The following is a 5,139-nucleotide window of genomic DNA, read 5'->3' on the forward strand; positions in this document are numbered from 1 at the left end:
GTCCCAGTCCTAAAATGTGCATCACGATGCATCACGATGATGACTCTGAGTTTTTCTGATAGCTTGACCAATTTCCATTTCTTTTTGAGAATCGTGGGAAATAGAAAAATTACAATTGAAGAATTTGTTTGAAACAGAAATCTTAGGTTCCATAAGAGGCAGAAATGCCAGTTGAAGCTTGAGGACAACACCCTTTCACCAAAAGGGTGAAGTCACAAAGCCACATAAATGCCCTTTGACCAAAGAAAAAAGAAGAAGGGAAATATGGCTTTTCAGGTGTACAACTTGAAGAAATAGCATATACAGGATAGGCTGCCAATCTAACTAGAGAATGAACTGTACAATATAACAGTACTGCAAGCTGAGGAGTAGAAGTGCAATCGTCATGAAAATGGCAATGTCTAGGGAGTTGCAATGTTTTTATTCATTATTAAAACAGAACTTGGAGAAGAAGTCAATCTGTTTTTGAGTCTGATTGAATCCTAGTTCCCTGTTCTTTAGCAACTGTCTCCTTTTCTCTCCAGCCCTTTTGTACCTGTACAGACAGCATATTCCTTGGGCACTGAGCCCACCGGTTTGTAGTGTGCGAAGTCAGCCAAATGCAGGATGTCTGCTCCTCACTCACAGGCTAGAAATGTTAGCCTATACATGGATTCTTCTACTGTTGGCTTCATTGTTTTAAAGCAAGTTATTCCCTTCTTTGCTTTGTCGTAATTATTCCAGGTGGTATCTCCACTCACTTTCTTAAAGGGTGGAGAGAAATGCATAACCCCAGAGCAACAATACATAACCAGCTGCTACTTACTTTCTTCTGGAGTTCTTCGCCTAGGTCAGACTTCACTAGCTGTATTATTATTCTGTCAGGAAGAATTACAGAAGTAAGTAAGTTCGACTTTGCAATGGAACTCTAATCTCAGCCATTACTGGAAAACACAATTAATTCAAACAAAAAGGATGTACAGTGAACATAACGTTTAGAAAAGCCAAGAAATGTTATCTTTCCTTTATTTAATAAGGCATACTCTCCTAAAGGCTTACTAATCTGTTTCTATCTATCACTACATTGGTAGTGAAAACCTGACAGATGATGCAACTTCTTTTGGCAAACCTCAGACTGCGAGAAGAAAAAAATTAAAGAAAATAAAGAGTATGTTTCAAGGAGAGTGTAAGTGGGAGAGAGGAAAAGCAAAAATAGAAAAAAGAGATGCACCTGTTAGGAGCAAGTGGGGCATCACCAGGAATGGTCCATCTATCAGGTAGAGACCACAGAGGCATGGTCCTCTGCCAGGTGTTTTATGTGTGTGTGTGTGTGTGTGTGTGTGTGTGTGTGTATACATATATATAATGTTATACGTATATAATGAGAAAGCAAAGGCAGAGGTTGTGTCTTGAAAATGAATTGGCTAAGGAGGATTGCCTATCTTGCTCAACACATATGTAAAAGTTCAAGGCTAATTGTTACAAATGAGTACTATTTTCTACTGTTGCATTTCATCATCCCTCTTTAAATAAAGGTGAAGTCTGTGATACAGTGAAAATGAAGCCTGGGTTCACCTAGCACAATATCTGTTGTCCTGACAATTCTATTAACATAACAGTAAGTGTGCCAAATGCCATAACACAGATGCCACACAGAAGATTTTGACTTACAGTGTTGCCATTTTGCCTTTACACGAGCTTCAGTATATGAGATTTCCTTGCTTCAATCATTTTTCTGAAATCTGTAAATAATAGCTGCCATTTAGTGAGTGTTTAAATGTAGTAATTTATGGAAACTTTATGACACTCCTACTCTCACTTTGCAGATGAGGAGAGTGAGGTCAGAGAGACTAAGCAAACTTCCCCAAGTGTCACGGGTAGTAAATGATGAATCACGGTTATAACAAGAAAGCGGTGTATTCAAAGACACTTTTGAACTCAGAGACACTTCAAAACATTAAATAAATTAGCATCATCTAAAGGGAAAAAAAATGATTTCTTGATTTGGTTCTACTTACAGCATCAGCAATTAATGTCATTCATCCACAAAATGAATACACTTCTTCCCTCTCCTGATTTTAGAGTACTCTGTTCCCCTCTGTCAGGGCCAAGGGCAGGCCACCCCAAAATGGGCCATCTTGGCATGAACATTATTTTGAACTAAAAGCAATCAAACCCCAGCGGATTCAGGGAAAACTCTTTATCTCTCCCTCAACTGCCTGCTTGTACCAGGAAGAGAGTTATTAACAGAGACTCCTCTCCAACTGAGAAACGTATCTGCATGATAGGGCAATGTTTGTTTTCCAAACACCTTCTCTCACCTTCCTGCTAAACTTCTTTCTCTCCTCTGTAGCCTCAGACTTCTTCCCTCTTCTTAGTTCATAATAAGCTTGTGTTGCCTCACTGCCTTTGGAATTTCCATGTCTGCGTGGACTCTGTCTCATGTCCATTTGATTCTTAGTTCAGCTAGAAGGACCTTGAAAGGCAGTTAAGTTCTTCCTCCACAACACCTGGATCTGGAAAAAGCTGAATGTTCTTTCAGGAAGTAAATAACTTGCAGAATCTATTCACACGATCATGGATAATTTCGTAATTGTTGAGAATCCACAATATCCTCAGAACTGGACAGAACATGAAAAAATACTGCTCCTGTCCCATCTTCTTAAAAGACAGAGTGCCCCGAAGAAAAATCAGCAGTGTTTTCTCCTACCTGTATCAGGTGATGAATCATATGCTGTTAGGTATGTCCATTTCCTAAACCAAGTAGCCCCATGCTACTTTTATAGTGGGGCTGCTGAGGGGTGGGGTGCTGCACTCACTTAATTCTGGAAAACATAATGGAATTTGATCCTACAAAATGATACCGCGGGGTCAACATCACCTTTCCATCTCCCAACCTTTAATTACCTAGATAATTCACACTTGTATAATATAATTATGTGTTAATATCACATTTGCACACAAACTTCACCCATGCAGTAAAATGGGCATAAATCAATTACAACAGTCTGAAAAATGAAAGACATTTCTCTTAGGAAGCTACTTACCAATATGCTTCTTTGGAAAAATTTCCTCTCCCTTTTTAGTCTGTCTCCAGGGCTAATAGTCTACATCCAAAAAAATGGACCATCCCATCATTTCCATGCCCACTGTTTTTGTTAAGGAGAGCTCTAACCTTAATTTGAAAACTTTTTCTCAAAAAAAAATTCTCTAAATAGTAGTATTCAAATAAATGTGGAAATTTTTCGATATTATTAACCAACATTTGCTGAGTTTTTGAGTTTGCAAAGCACTATTTCACACATTATTCTCCAACATAACACTCCAAACAACACTGAAAATTCAGGCCATGTGATCACCAACACTTTCCACATATAAAAATTGTGAGCTGAGAGGGGATAGAACATGAGAATTGTTCACATGGTTAGGCGATACTACCCTTAAGATTCAAACCCAGATTTTCTGAGGTTGAAATGTTTAGCAGAATTCCACTTTCCTATAAATCAGTCCATAGTCACACAAATTTTGTTAAACAAAAATGAAGAAAATATTCCAAAGACAGACTGTAAGTGTTCTCCTGAAGTACTTTCTATAAATTCAAGCAATACTAAGCTTACCATCACATAAAAGACAAAAGAGCAAAACCAGACTCAAGATGAAAACCAACAGAGCTGTTTTTACTGCCCACACTGTATAAAAGGCAAGAGGAGGAAAAAGCCAGATCAAATGACAAAGACCTTTCTGAATCTGTCACTCAGTAACATATTGCCAAATTCTTGGTGTTTTTATCCCAAGAAGTTTAAATTCGGCATTCTACTACTGAAGGTTTCATACTTTCTCTCTCTCTCTCTCTCTCTCTCTCTCTCTCTCTCTCTCTCCCTCTCTCTCCCTCCCTCAGAGAGGTACAATGGGAGAATGACAGTCTTACATAAGTAAGACAGCAATCAGTCTTACTGATTAAGACATATATAATTCAAAAATAAAGAGAACTCTTTCCCTATCTTTGACATTCTCTGTTTTCCTCCTATTTTTACTAATTTTCTAGGGATGACATTGTCTAATAAAGACACAGAGTACTGCAGAGCCAGATAGAACACAAAGGACATAACTTATGCCTGGAGAGATGCATATGTACACACAAAAACCCACCCTGAGCTCCTTCCTTCCCTCTATCTGCATTTCAAACCACCCATAAAACATTTGTGGGCAGCTGGTAATTCACTCCAAAACCATATTTAACCTTCTGAAGTCACATCAGCTGACAGGGCTTCGGCATCTGTTGCCTAGAAAACGGATCAATATACTCTATATTTTGAAGGGCATCAAATTCTCCCTGTCAGGAGCAAGGGAGGCTGTGGGCCAGAGGAGAGCCAACAGCAATCAAGCCTCACTGCGCGGCCTCACTCCCCCACCCTGATGGAATAAAACCTCTTGGAGGCTCCCCGCGTCACTACCACCCACCCCTCACCCAGGTGGAGATGAGGCGCCGATGCCAGGCACTCAGAAATCATCAACTTGGCCAACAAATCATGGCCCAAGTCCAAACTGATCACAGTCTGTGGGTGGTCAGAACAATCCAGCGATAGCCCCAAGATTGAACCTCAGGGGGTTCTGACATGTCGGCAGGTAGAAGGCTTCAGTGGTTGCCTCATCCCTGTTAGCATCTAAGTCCTTGAACAAACTGTTGTGCAAGACTACAGGAGATTCTCCCCTTCCAGAGTAAGTATTTCTGTAACAACTGAGTCTTTTAAAATAATAAGCAAGTAATCTTTCTTATCAGAAAAAAATAAGATGCTTAAAAATTACCTCTAACTCAATATTCTTCCTAGTGATAGTGCTATCTTGAATAGCAGGTACAAATGAAAAGTATCTTGCTTCTATTTAAATTGAATCATGATAATCCAAGACTGAGATGCTTCCAAGGACTGCTAAGAATGAGCTCCAGTTTATTTTAAATGATCTCGCTGTGAAATAGGAATCGATTTTGTCAGGGTCTTCAGATGTGTTTCTAGATTGCATATCACAAAGGCTGTGTGCCGTGCACAACCATGACTAAAATGACAATATGTGAGTGAGTGAAATGTACAACGCACACTGTTAGGGGCTGACATGTGTCCCCCAGAAGTCATAGGGTTGAAGCTCTAATGCCTAGTACCTCAG

General features: G+C 39.5%; 1 long non-coding RNA gene across 1 annotated transcript; it reads right to left on the reverse strand.

Moving 5' to 3' along the window:
• Positions 1-489: 489 nt before the first annotated feature.
• Positions 490-2,350, reverse strand: LOC141371515 (uncharacterized). Its single transcript, XR_012376513.1, has 3 exons — positions 2,301-2,350; positions 1,651-1,721; positions 490-857 (listed from the first exon to the last, which is right to left on the reverse strand). It is a non-coding gene; the product is annotated as an uncharacterized lncRNA (long non-coding RNA).
• Between the last annotated feature and the right edge of the window lie 2,789 nt (positions 2,351-5,139).

This window comes from Callorhinus ursinus, unplaced genomic scaffold (assembly GCF_003265705.2).
Source record: "Callorhinus ursinus isolate GAN/ISIS: 27379988/994484 unplaced genomic scaffold, GSC_fseal_2.0 scaffold3, whole genome shotgun sequence".
NCBI classification, from domain to species: Eukaryota; Metazoa; Chordata; class Mammalia; order Carnivora; family Otariidae; genus Callorhinus; species Callorhinus ursinus.